Genomic DNA, 15211 nt, shown 5'->3' with positions numbered 1-15211 from the left:
AAAAAGAAAGAGGCACTTGTAAAGCCGGTTCCCTTAAGCTTGGGGTCCGTCAGTAGCCCTGTGGAATCCTCTATAAAGAAGAAGCCATCTTCATATTTATGCACTGAGGTAAAGAGAAAACAGACCAGGTCCTCTAAAGCCACAAAAAACCTCAGGGCGGTGCTTAGTTTGGGAACTAAAATCACTCCATCGCTTTGTTCCTAATTTAAAGTAGTCCCGCAGATATTAGATCTTACAGAGGTTTGGGTTATGTCTGGTCCATTAAATACTACCACTACCGCTGTCTCTGCCATTGCCCCTGCTTGTAAGCCAAACACACTCTCTACAGGTGTCGATCCTGTGTCGTCCTGGTTGTTACCATCTAGCCCAGCGCTGTCCAACGTGTTGGAATTGCCCGGTCTTGGTGAAAAGGTCTCCCTTGATCTGGGTGCAGTATCTGTGGGGCCGACCCTAGAGATGGCTCAGTCATTGTTAGACCCGCTGTCATCTATGGGGGAACTTCCGGGGGACGACGATGCTCACAGCAGGATAGTTGGGGAATCTTCTACCTCTAATGAAGGGCTTATAGGTGGCTTAGGAGCACATGCAGTTGCAGGTGAAGAGGAACGGAATGACCAAGGGGGGTGTCACCAAGGCGGTCCTACTATTCTCCGCAGCACCAATTCAGAGTGTCCTGATTCTGGCATTACTACAGCCTCCTTACAAGCTATGTTCTCCTCTTTGTCTTTGGACATAAAAAAGGGTTTTGATGAGTCTTCGGCAAATCAGATTGAGATTAGGAACCTGTGTGACTCCCTGGATAACAAGATCGACAGTCTTTCTTCAAGAACAGGGAAACTGGAGGAGTCTGTTGCTGCATTATCGATTCACCTGGATCAGGCTAAAGAAGATATCGTTAAGCTTAAGGGAGGACCTGGCTTTGTCCTACAGGATGGAAAATAACACCAGACGGAGTAACATCCGTATCCTTAATGTTCCTGAAGAGTCCGAGGGGTCGTACATCAAACAGTTCATTACCCTACTATTGAAGGAGTCGCTTTGTTTAGACCTATTGCCTGATGATCTGGCTACTGACATCCAGCGGGTTCATAGGGACCCTTTCAGACGAAACCCTCAAAGGTCTAAACCTTGTAAGATCTTCTTAAACTTCCACAATTATGCACTTAAGGAACAGATCCTTAATATGGCCCTAAAACAGAAGTCCTTGGCTGGGAAAGGATTTACCGTAACTTTCACAATAAGGTCTGACCTCTCCGGGGTCACTTTAGAAAAGCAGTGGGAGTTTGGCAGGCGGTTAGACGCATTTAGGAAGTTAGGTGCGACCGCACAACTCATGTTTCCTGCTGCTTTAAAAGTAATGCACAATAATAAGATGTTTAACATCAGATCAGTGCAGGCAGCAGATGAGTTATTGCTGGATCTGGGTAATAAGGGCTCTTCTGAGTAGGCCTTTCTAGGCTAGTATTTTCCCGGTAACTAGGTTATTGTCCAACTAAATTATGAATGGAAGCTTGGATAAGCTTGATCAAGTAAACAAAAAGGAAAAAAAGGGGACTATAATAAAGGGAAAAACATTTTTTTTAATTAGGTGGGTGATGGTAAAGAGAAATCTTTTTCACTAATGAAATGTAAAAGAAAAGGGGAAGGAAAAAAAAGAAAAAAAAAAAGGGAGAGTATTACCCTGTTCAAATATCTCATCAAATTCTTAGTAGTGGGAGGACATGTTATCGACATACTTTTATACAATGATGAGGGGTGATTCCGGTCTCCCCTTATTGTATATCTCATATTTTGTAGCAACTAGAGTTTGTAGCTGGGTGGCCTAATGGGAGCTTGGGCTGGGGTGCTATATACTGGACTTGTTCCTGTTAGATATAGTAAGGGTTTTCCGACGGGAGGGCGGGCATGTGTTGTGGGATTTTTTTTTAAAACTTCCTCATTTCCAAAGTGAGCTTTGTTGGGTATGGTAAGCAGGTAAGTTTTAAGGAATTGTTTCTACAGTTAGGGCAGGATACTGGTAATCTCCTTTTACATGGGTGGTTAGGTGGATTCTGTGTTAGTTCTTATGGGTAGTTTAACATTTATCTCCTGGAATAATAATAATAAAGACATTTATAGAGCGCATGGAAAATAGTACGCCATCTCGGCGTGTCCCCGCGCTAAAGAAGAGGCGATAAACTCATAAGGGGGGAGAAGACAGTACGAGGCAAGGGGTATTAAATAGGCTATAAGGAGAACAGATGAGTTTTTAGTTGCCGTCGGAAAATGGTTTCTGAAGGCTCCATGCGGAGATGGCTGGGAAGTTTATTCCATGCTGTTGCAGCCGCCACTCTGAAAGACCGGCCTCCCATTTTTTCTCTCCTATAGCGGTGGGTCATAAGCATGCCCATACCGCTAGATCTGAGTGATCTGCGTGGTTCATACCTGGTAACCAGACCTGTCAGATATCTGGGGGCTTTATTCCAGATGATCTGATGACATATTAGGAGTACTTTGTACTGTATTCTTTTTTTCACTGGGAGCCAGTGGAGGGCATCCAGAGTGGTTTTAGAGTTGGCTCTTCGAGGGAGTCTAAGCACTAGGCGGGCTGCAGCATTTTGCAGTATTTGGAGTCTTCCAATGCTTTTACAAGAAGCTCCCAGGAAAAGAACATTTCCATAATCGAGGCGTGACGTTATCAGTGCCTGGGTCATAGTGCGCCGGGCCTCCAAAGGAAGGAGATCTAGGGTTTTGTTGAGAGTCTTTAAGACTCCAAAACACTTGCCTACTAGACGGTTAATGTGTGTCTCATAAGAGAGTGTGGGATCCATCTATATCCCTAAATTTTTGGCTTCAGTACATGGTGTAGGCATATCGCCTAAACAGCTTGGCCACCAATCACATGTCCAAAGCCGTTGATCACCACCAACCACCAGGACTTCTGTCTTGGATCCGTTTAGTTTAAGGCAGTGTCTGTCCATCCAAGTGGCCAGAGCTTGCATACAGGCTCTGAAGTTATTGGCTTCAGCAGCCGGCGTTTGGGTGAGGGTGAGTAGGAGCTGTGTATCGTCGGCGTAGGATACAATCTCTATGCCGAACGATTGAACTAACTCAGCCAGGGGGGCCATATATAAGTTAAAAAGGGTAGGACTTAAGGCAGAGCCCTGTGGCACCCCCTGTTCCAATGCCCACTCTTCAGACTGGAAAGAGCCACGTTGAACCTGAAAGCTTCTGCCTGTCAGAAACGATTTAAGCCAACCGAGTGCTCTATCAGTCACACCTCCTCTGTTCAGACACTGTAGCAAGGTGATATGTGCTACAGTGTCGAACGCTGCGCTAAGGTCTAGCATGACCAGTGCCATGGTTAGGCCTGCGTCAGCTCCTTGACGTAGAGTTTCGGTGGCTCTTAATAGGGCCGTCTCAGTAGAGAAGCCTCTTCGGAACCCCGATTGTGAGGGGTGTAGGAGATTGTTCTTCTCCGCAAATGCCATCAATTGCACATTTGCAATTTTCTCTGCAATTTTAGCGGTATAGGGTAGCAGAGAAATAGGTCTTAGGTTCTCCAGGACATTATGACTAACAATGGGTTTTTTCCTAATAGGTAGTACAATTGCCTTTTTCCAGTTTCTTGGCAGAGTCTGGGAGTCAAAGGATGTTGCAAGGACATGGCGGATGTATGGTTCTAAAGTAGCTATACTTGCGCCCAGAACCTTTGGAGGAGCGGGGTCACGTGGAGAGCCCGATTTTATGCTAGTACAGATAGTTGCAAGTACTTTACTGGGTGGTACGGTAAAGCATTCTAACCTTGGTTTAGAATTTGCCAACTCTAGTTCCTTCAGTTCAGTGAAGGTTTCTCCAGCCACAGGATGTGTGGAGAAAGAGCTGTATATTTTCTTAACCTTGTTGGCAAAATATTCTGCCACCTTGTTACATTCCATGACAGAATCAGCTTCCGGAGAATTGGAGAGTGAGACGACTGAGATTTCTTTATAGATTTTGAAGAGTTCTCTAGATGAGCAGTCTGCTTCACTAATTCTGTTTCCGTAGAAGGTTGCTTTAGCAGCTCTGATCTGTTTTTGATAGGTTCTCTGGGCTGTTCTGTATTGAAGTTTAGTGCAATCATTCTTATCCTTGCGCCACAATCTTTCTAGCTTTTTGCACTCTGATCTGACCGACTGCAGATCTATATTGTACCATGGTGCCGATCTCTTTGCTCTGTTTCCTCTTTTGGCCGTAGATAAAGGGGCTACCTTGTTCAGGGCGTCAAGGATTCGGGTATCTAAGTTTAGATTTGCACTTTCACTATCTGAGCCTCCCGGCATCCCACCTAAGCTTAGCGTCTCGTTAAAAATGGGTTGGGAAAATTTTTTCCATTTGCGGTAAGGATAGCTATTATTGCCACTCAATTGGGGGGAACGCTTGCTTACCGTATTAATTTCAAAAGGGACTAGAAAATGGTCTGTCCAGGGAAGTGGATTAGGATTATTCGTGGTTATGCCCTCCCAGTTGGCGAACACCGGGTCCAATAGATGGCCATGAATATGAGTGGGTGTTAGGTTTTTTAGAATCAGATTCGTATTTTGTAATTCCTGCTTCATATCGGTGACTTCCTTTAACTGGATATCATCAAAGTGAATATTTAGATCGCCCAGGAGGAGGACCTTCCTGTGTCTCAGCGCTAAATGGGCAAGATATTCTTGTAAACTTGGTCTAAAATTTCCCAGGGTCCCAGGAGGTCTATAAAGGAGGACACCCGAGATATGATCCTGAGGGCCAAGTATCAGTGCAAATTTGCCAGCTTCACAGTTTTCTATACCAAGAGGTTCAAGGGAACAAACCATGTGGAGGAATGTTAATGGCCTCCACACCAAACAAAGAGCAGATAACATCATGCAGTATCTGCGTGACTCGGATGCGCAGGTCATTATACTCCAGGAGACCCATTTGACCCAGACTGAAACGCTTGCTCTAGTCAAGAAGAATAGGTGGATTGACTTTTCGGTATCGACATCACAAATTATGAATAACAGAGGGGTGTCGGTTATCTTTAAGAAACAACTAAAGGCTAGGTTAGTATCCCAGTTGGTTGCCCAGGTGGCAGATGGGTCTTTACCACGGTCATCATTGCTAGGGTACAATTCACAATTCTAGGCTTTTATGGGCCTAACCAAGATGACCCCTCAACCTTAGATGCTATCTTTTCTCATCTATTGTCCTTCCCTGTACCTATCATTCTGGCGGGGGGACTTAGTATTGGATCCGGTTTTAGATAAAACTCCTAATAGTCGTCCCCTAGTCCTTTCCAAAACTAGGACCTTTTTGCTTAACTCTATGAATCAATATGGGTATGTAGATATCTGGAGAGTATTAAGAGTATTATTTACCTTCCTATACACCTATCTGACCATTCAGCGGGGTTTATGGAACTTGTGGGGCTTCCCAAGGTTTCCCTTAAGAGTTGGTCATTTGACCGCTCTTTACTCTCACATCCAGATGATATTGAGTTTCATTGGCTCAGTGGCACTTGGAGTTGTTTGGGACTCCTTTAAGGCTTTTTTGAGGGGTCTCATCGCTGGTAAGGTGACATACCGAAAAAAACAGTATAAGGAGGAAGCTGTTTCCATTGAAGCAGACATAGTTAAAACACAACTTGACATAGATGTTAATGCTGCTTCCCCTGACTCCATTTTAAAGTGCTATATAATAAACTACTTTCTCTAAAGGGCCATTTGAGCTCGGTTTTAAACCATAGAATCCAGCAGAAATGGGAGGCTAGTAAGATGGCCCATTTTCAGTATGGTGAGGGTGCAGGGAAGCTATTGGCCTGGAAGGCCAAAACAGACCAGGTCCGCAACAATGTTGATTCTATTACTGTTAGTAATACTATATTCTCCTCAGATGAAGATATTAGACGAGCCTTCAGAGAGTTCTTTCAATCAATCTATCATGAGGATAACAAGATCGATCCAGAGGTTATTGAGGCTTGGTTGAGTGGAATTTCTTTCCCGGCACTCTCTGTGGAGCAGCAAACATTCCTCGATAGTATTATTTTGGAGGAAGAGGTCAGGATAGACATCCAGAGTAGTAAGAAAGGAAAGGCGGCAGGACCCGATGGGCTACCAGCCGAAATCTATAGAGCTATGGAACAAGAGATAGTAACTCCTCTCACCATTTTATTTAATCAAATCTTACAGGATGGCCTGCGTCCCCCTGCATCCTGGGATAGTGCATCAATTACCCTCATTTTGAAACCAGGAAAGCCAGCTTCTTGCTGTGGGTCTTATAGACCAATTTCAATTCTTAATGTAGATTATCAAATCTTTGCTACAGTTCTTGCAAAGAGGCTGGTGTTGGTGGCCCCCGATATTTTACATCCCGACCAGAAGGGGTTTGTTAAGGGGCGGCAATTATACGAGCTGATATATGACCTGGTGGGGGCTATCGACATGGCATCGACTGAGGCCCTCCCTCTGGCCACTCTCACGTTGGATGCAACCAAGGCCTTCGACAGGGTAAATTGGTTATACCTGTCGGGGGCCTTGGCCCGGTTCGGCGTCGGTGGGGGCTTCTGTCATGCTGTCAGTCTATTATATCAGAGCCCCACGGCTCGTGTTCTGGTCAATGGATATCTATCGGACCCCTTTAACATCATAAGAGGGATGCGGAAGGGCTGCCCGCTCTCCCCTCTCCTATTCGATTTATACATCGAAACCTTCGCTCAATTTTTGAGGGAGGATGTTAATATCAAACCTGTCATGTATAGGGTATAGGAGAGGAAAATGGCCCTGTACTCAGAAGATGTTCCTATTTTTTCATCAGAAGCACATAGTGCACTTCCTGCAGTAAACGATGCCGCTTCAAAATTTGGGGAAGTCTCTTGGTACAAGGTCAATGCCTCAAAAACCGAGATGCTTGTCTGGAATGACGAGGAGTGTGATATTAGCATACAGCCTGGGTCTAGTATGCATTATCTAGGACTCCATATAGTGAAAGACATCAATCAAATTGCTCTAATTAATTTCACAGCTGTCGCAAAAGCTTGTCGTAAACTTATGCGATCATGGGCACAACTTCCACTATCTTTATTAGGGAGAGTTAATTTGATTAAAATGTCTATTTTACCTAAAGTTTCCTTTTTATTTAATACCATTCCTCTTTTCTTTGATTCTTCATTATTAGTAAAATTACAGGCGGAAATTACTTCCTTTATCTGAGATAAGCACCTTCCTAGGATTGCTTGGAAGAAACTTAGGAGGCGCAGGAGAAGGGCAGGTTGGCAGCTCCGGATCTGCAGATGTATGCATGGGCGTTCTAGCTTTCCCATGTCCGAATGCTGTATGGCCATGGACTGCCGGAGGACCTTCCGTTAACCAATATAACATAATTAGCAGGACATGAAAGGGCTTTCATTGGAAGACGGGGGATCTTTCAACCTCCCGGACGTACTTATTAAAATATACAAAATAAATCAAAGTTGAAATAAACAGTATTACAATTCCGCAGAAAATGTTACAATTGATATATACAGGTATTCAGATGGCTAACCTTAACATATTTCTAGTACAAGGTATTTCCTATCCGAAACTAACATATCAATTCACATTATACATTTGTTACTTTTCTGCATACCTATTTGGGCCTACGGCAAGGTCAATAACTGGTGTCAGATCCTTATCACTAAACCACGCCCTCCTGAAGGAGTGCGCATGCGCAGGAGGGCCCGTTTACCGTGGGGGCATGTCCCCTCCCCAGTTACCCCCGTACGCCCTATTTGACCACGCCCTACCGTAGAGGTTTGTGTGCGCAGGAGGGCCCGTTTACCATGGGGGCACATCCCCTCCCCGGTTGCCCCCGTATGCCCAATTTAACCACGCCCTCCCATAGAGGTGCGCATGCTCAGAGGGCCCCCTTACCGTGAGGGTACTTTGGTCCCCCGGTTACCCCGTACGCTCCATTAACTCCATTAAAGGGGGTCCTTGCATCTCTGCGCCATTTACTGGCGTCATTGTGCACGTGGGGTTGGCCAAAGAGCCTAGAAAAAGCGTGACTGTCTCCCCCGCACCCATGTACCCAACAGGCTGTACCTGCCCCTGGAGTTCTATGAGAGACCACTTGTCTCTCCCTTTGGGAGACCCCATTCGAGAATGGCGCCTCCCCCCTAAGGACCTTAAATTAACTTCTCACCAATCATTACCTTCCCGGCGCAGGCCAGCGTAGTTGACCGACTATCTGGCCCCCCTACCCTCCTACACTGAAAGGTCATGCCCTAACCTTAAATTCTCCCACCTAGCCATCATATGTTTAGTCCATCTATCGGACCCTACCTCTCCTTGCAAGATCATATCTTGTCTCTATGCTCTCTTTTGTAAGCAAAAGAAATTCTCTGCAATGGTTTCAACCCCAGACGTGTACAAACAGACGCCGTCTTTCAAGAAGCACGACTCCCCCCAGACGCACCCCTGGGCTATCGTCTGCAATTAGCGAGCCTCACTACTTTTTTTACGAGGTATTCGCTTCCATGGGCATAATATGGCCTCCCAGATTCGCTTCCTCACTTCGGGAGATCTGAAATGTCCGCGCCAGGGTGTACCCCGAGTACGGACATGTCGACCCCCAATCTACCCAGGCGTCCCGGTGTACCTTTTCATTCAGCCCCCCCCCCCCAAAAAAAATGCGTGCTAATTTTGCTAGGGCTGACTGATCCAGCGGAATTAAACGTGCCGCCATAGGCCACCTGATGGGCTTAATTGAATGGCATTACGCTGCGCCGGATAATACACGGCGCTCCTCCCGCTGCCCCCCACTGTCTGCATCTGAAAAGGCTACCCATCATTGGATGTCTACCCCCTTACTATGGGAATCCCCAAACGCGCTGTGTCTACTAAAATGGCAACTGGGAGCTCGTGCTCCGGTAAGGGCAGAGACCAGCTTCCCGACAAGGGGTGCTGAGGTGTTGCATAGGCCTATTACTCCTGAGTTTGGCCAGGCTGGCCAGGCACACCCCTGTGCAGTGCCACATCACTATTGTTGTCCCTACTAATTGTTAACCTACGAAAATACTATGACGATCACCGTGGCCCTGCGAGTACAGGTGCCGTTACTTTAGAAATACAGTTTCCTGATAAGGAACATACTGCTATCTTATGTGAAGCAACATCCTGCTACATTACTGCAGCCAGCCCAATCTAGGGTTAACACACCAATAAACAATCAACCCAGTGTTGCACCTCTTGAGTCCTTGATCGATCGCCCATCACACTTGATGTCGTTGCTTGCCATTCCTGTCCCTGACGACGTGCGCGTCCCTTTGGCTGTCCACCTGTTGAAGTTGTTTGCAGTGTGGAGCACTTCCCATATATCCGCCATGGACCCGGCCATACATAAATGGAAAAGACAAACACAAACGATTAGTGTTTCTGGCTTCCTGACGATAACTGCAGTACACTTGCCTGTATTACATTGCCCTCACATGCTGAATCCTAGCTAAGACTAGCGCCAGATGCATTCCTATTAACACTTCCAACTGCAAGCGTTTAGCATAGCATCAGTCTGTGTCCCATGTGGAGTGTTTGGATTAGTGTTACGGAGAGGGTGCCCGTAGTATGACCTTCATTAAAGAATAGTGCACAGTGTGAAGTGCAGTGACACAACGCATTCATGGTTATCAAACAAATATGCTGCAGCCAAGTACATTCCTAGCCAGGCCGATGCTAACGGTACTCCCGAAATCCGACAACACCTACGCGGTAGTGTACCAGCACATGGTGCCCATGGCTTTAGACACAGGCCCCCAACTTCTTATTTAGCTTACTGGCCATGACGTGTGCAGTTTAGTTCAGTAAGAACATTGTTGGGACGTCTTGTCCAGTAAGAACATTGTTCGGTGACTGCATGGTGCTGTCAATTAAATACGAATCTACTGGTGAACCTATGTCCCTATTTCTCTTCCCAACATTGTCCCTGAGATTATAAATCCAAGCACCACAGTGAGGAGACTAATCCTATCATTGCACCTGCAATTGCATTGGACACAAATGAGGGTCTCTCAGAGGTTAAACTAATCGAAAGGGGGGCACCGGCTTTTGCCAATTCAGCAGCAAAGTCATTAAGCACAGGATTAACACATTGCTATCCGTGCCGAGCTGTACAATGGCCCAAAAGCCCTTTACCAGTCCAGGCACAACATTACAGATTTGGCTTTTGGTAAACTACCATCCCAACCAACCTGACCTGATCAAACACAGCCCATGACATGTGGTTCACTCTCCTTAGAGCACTCAGAGAGGTATAGCTCTGTCCTTACCCAAGGATAGTCCTCAAATTTAGGTGGAAACAGCTCCCGTATAGAGTACCTACAACCTCAGTGACACACTAAATCCGCTAACCTCATTAGAGCCCTCAGAAAGATATAGTTCTGCCCCTACCCAAGGGAGGACCCAGTTTAAGTTTAACTAAAAAAACCTCCAGAAATAAGGTGCTGCCCAAATACTGCAATAAAAGCAGAGAATTCTGGATAGTTCTGCAGCTTAGGTGGATAGCAGCTCTGTAACTGTAAAATCACTGGCTACTTTTAAACTTATAATTGTGAATTAACACGGTAACCAGCAACAATTCAATTAGAGATCTTTTGGACCAAATACGATCCTCAGGTTTACGTGGTGGAGAGATTGCAGCAGGCCTTAGACCGCCATCTTCCTTCACACCTAATGGATCGGTAACGTACATCTGCAACCCAGGCACGCATGTTTTTATGCTAATGGTGTTCTCCCTCCACGCTGTTCTATTTCGGAGCCCCCGAGCCTCCCACCCTGCAGCACCCCATCAGAATGATAATACAGGACCAGCAAACCTTTGGTCAGGCTCAACGCAGAATCCCAACAACATTTACCCGGAGTGCATAATTGGGCGTCATAGTACGTAATAATCCTTCAAGGAGAATTGCTGATGCCAGCAACTGCATATCTTGCCCACCAGTAGCTTGTGATTGCCCTTGTAAGTTTATTTGAGACATCCTGTGATTGGAAACGTTCCCAACTTAGTAAATACCCTTTAAGTCATTAACTCATTAGTCCCTATTAAACGAGTGTATCCATTGATTGACTTTCCAACACAATAAGCTGCAGGCGCGCAACACCCATTGAACTCACCTGGCTTCAGCCACCCCCCCAACCCCCCCCCCCCACTACCGCCCCCGTCGTGTGTGGCAGCGCGGGATGAGACAGATCCCCGGCACACACAGAGACGCACCCGAACGTTTCAAAGGTCTTTGAAAGACCATTTGAATGTTAATTAGGCCTTGCGGTTGTTTCACTCCTTCTAAGAGCAGCCCCACACTGCCTACTGATTGAAGGTTCAGCTCCTGCCGAAATTTTTTCTTAGCCCCCCCCTCGAAATTTGGCTCTAGTTGCGCCTCTGATAAGCTGTAACTGACCAGCGAAATGTCACATAACAAAAATGTTGGGGCTCGGTGATCGCGGTTGAGGATTTGTTGGGACTATGATGACATATTAAATGACAGGTAGGGTGTACAGTGCCAATCGACCCATGCGCTCGTAACCTTTGAAGCGATGCTGCGCGAGTCTATGTTTGTGTAGCCATCATAAAACAGCGAGCATCACAGACACTCCCTGCCCTGCGCCTCATTCACCCTCGCAGTCTCTGGACCTCTGTTTGCAGGCCCGCATGCGCTCTCCTCGGTTGTTTCCCGAAAATCAGCGATGTCGCCGTGAAAACACCACAAAGTCAGATTCTCGTTTATAAAAATGTTGTTGACCAGGCCTGCCCGATCGTGAAACAAGCACAACTACAAGACTCAGGATATTTAAAATCAACTGGTACAAAGAATCAAACCCATGAATTTGCCTCTGGGTGCTACCATTAGTTAACTGAGCTGACAGCTCGCTTGAAACTTGTGACTACGGAGAAACCTTGGGCCTTATTTATGAAGGTCTTGCGTCACTTTTGCGTCACTTTTAAAATGGGAAAAAGTGACGCACCGGTGGCGCAAGGCCTTCATAAATGAGGCCCCTTGTGCGGGTGAAGGCCGGGTGTAGTGTAAACCAGTTTCACCAACGTAATGAAAATTCGTAACGTTGCGGAAATACTTCTGCCACTAAAGGGAGAAGCACTGACTGGGTCAGTAACAATATCGTGAGCACATTTTTGCGATGCAAGTAGCCCATTAGTGAAACCAGAACACTCACACGGCCCTGCAAAGATGCACGTTGTACTTCAAGGGCAAAAGGGTGACCTAGCCAGCTGTCATTTGGTGGATCGGAGCATTAACAAGCATTTACAATGCAATGGTCTCAGCATTATTAAAGGTAGAGCTATTGGTATTGTTTATTATTTTTTAAGTTTTTTTCTAAATGATAAATAAATGGCATTGCTTTTTTAATTTGCAATAGCTTAATCGTTAAATAAATGGCATTGTCATTTACAATGCTAATAGCTTAATCTTTTGCATATTGCATAACGCAGACCTATTGAATTTACACATACATAGCCACACACACATACACATACAGAGCCACCTAGATAGAGTTGTTCACAGTCACCTACACACACACACACAGAGGCACTTACACAGAGTCACCTACAAAAAAGGCTATTTACACAGAGTTGCATACCTACACAGAGGCACACATTCTCACACACAGAGCCACACACACAGACAGAGCTACACACACAGAGCGACACACACACACACAGCGACACACACACACACACACAAGACTTCTAAGGAATGGTTACCAGGTCTATCATTTTTTTTTTAGAAAGTATGACACATGCTTACACCTTCTTGTAAGACAACTCGCACTCTATGCAATTGGGTAAAACGTGTAGCACCAGTCAGGTACCATCGTCAGGTACCCTCGTTTTAAGTTTGGGTTGCTCGTTTTTCCAGTCACATAGTTATGAATTCCACATGATGAGAGGTAAAGTATAGCTTTTTTAGTAAAACGTCAGCGTGTTACTAACTTTGAGGTGGACAAACCTTTAGGGTTTATTTGCTTAATGGACACTAAGCCCAACAACAAACGGGTCCATGATTAGCCCCAGCCCTATGTTCAACACAAGTTCTTGTCAATGTATTTTTGCTATTACCTTCACAACTCGCAAGCACTGCACTGTATAATGTATTTGGAGTTCCTTTTCATACTTTAATGTTAACTGTTGAAGCTCAAATATAATGTTTATATATTGCTTTATGACTGCAAGTTTGTTCTGTTTTGTCTATGGACGATTAATTTCACAAAATATACATTCATGTATATAGGGAATGGCTCATAGGGAACTACTGTTAACTATACTTTGTATGCCTCAGCTTGAAATTGAATACACCTAGTGGACCAAAGAAGATGAAAGAAAACCTATCCGAAAAAGTCTGCTCATCAGTCAAACACCAGCAGAAATATATACCAGTTGCTCTGCTATTACGGACAAGCTTTGAGGGGAAGGGAGCAATATGGAATGCACAGGGTGGGGGATGTGAGAAGAGAAGCAGCACTCGAGAGCAAGAAAACATACACACCAACAGAGTGCTCCAAGAAAAATAAATCCCTAATGGCAGCGACGGGAAAAAAACAAGTCATCCAAACAAACATTGTAAAAAAGCTACGCTCTGGATAGGGACAAACACAAGCAGAGGAACGAAAGCCACTGAATAAAAATCAAGAAAGTGAGATTGACAAAGTCAATCCATGCTAAACAACTGAGCTGACCCAAAGCACACTCTGGGTACTGACATTGTACAAAATAAGTCTTCGACAACAGACAGCTACAAACTACACCTAAAAATCCTGCTGCAGATTTTTGCCACTGCTCAATTAAAGAGGATACTGCCACCTAATTAAATGCCGTCTGTCATGGATACTCCAGAATAGTCTCCTGACTCTTACACCGACAACCAACAGCGTGTAAAGCCCATACTCCTAACATACAATGCAGAAAACTAATGCCAATTACATAGCTCTATACAATGAAAGAGGGATATGGATGTCAGCAACGTAATAATACACTTCATGGCACATGGGAAGAGCTAGTATGCACAACAGACCAAGGAGTAGACTGGTCAGGCAGCGGAGAAGCAGGCAGGTATATCCAGGAATAAGCAAATATGGAGCTGACGAAAAAGCGTATATCAGTGCACCAGAGATGCAAATAATCAGGGAAACAAAAGTGGGGTATGGGGCACATCAGAGAGAAGCATTTTTTAGAAGCACGGCAGAAGGGAGACATTGAGAAACAAAGGGGAGGCAGGTAGGAGGGCAACAGAGGAAAGGCAGGTATGAGGGCAACAGAGGAAAGGCAGGTGTGAGGGCAACAGAGGAAAGGCCGATAAGGGTGCAAGAGCAGAGAGGCACAAGAGAAGAAGGAATTAGAGCAGTAGAGGAAGAGCAGAACTAGAGGAAGAGCAGAACTAATGGCAAAGGGCGCTCTTGAGGTATTCACGGTAAAGGTTTTATTTTGTGCGTGCGAAACGATAAGCTGGAATATTTGCCAGTGTACATCATAGACAAGAAGAAAGGGATAGGTAACGTGCACAAGCCTAGGATGAAGGTAGGGGCCGAGGAAGATGGGTTGCTTGAGAAGTTAGTGGTCAGGAGGACTACACAGGTTCTTGTTGACAGTGGGAGTCCGTGTTCAGGTGGGCTACAACAGGCATGCGTGTCAGACACTGCTTGGTAGGTAGAGAATGTGCAACTGGAGGAGGCAGGTAGAAGGGAGGGGGGATTCCGGAAGAAAAAATCACGAGTCCTGCAGGCTACTCACAATCAAGGTGCTTCTTCTTCGGGCCCATTACTTCGTGTGTGGTGGATTTGCACACCGCTTTTGAGATGGCGGAGCCGGTGACGCTGCGCTGGGCAGCTGTGATCCGATCTGTGATGGACTGTCCCGACATTGTGGCAGAGACACCACAAAGGGTTGCGGACAAATGCGGGGAACAGCAGTGGACCGGGACAGGCTCAGCAGGGCGCCTTGAGGGGGGCTCGGCTCGTGGTGGCGTTACGAGGTGCGGCGCTGGAGCGGGGCCTCCGAGGGGCTCTGCGAGCGGTCAGGGGCGCTGCCCGGGAGGGGAAGAGAAGTGCACTTTAGAGCGGCCCGTACTCCGTGTACAGGGCAGCTCCTCCGACTGTGGGGCAGCCTCGGGGATTCCCTCTGGTACGGGGCGGGTCAACACACTTTACCAGCGTTGGGACACGGGCCGGAAACCTCCTCAGCAAGGTAT

The sequence above is a fragment of the Lissotriton vulgaris genome, chromosome 3_1 (genome assembly GCF_964263255.1).
Source record: "Lissotriton vulgaris chromosome 3_1, aLisVul1.2, whole genome shotgun sequence".
NCBI lineage: Eukaryota > Metazoa > Chordata > Amphibia > Caudata > Salamandridae > Lissotriton > Lissotriton vulgaris.
Note: the sequence above shows the minus strand (reverse complement) of the source record.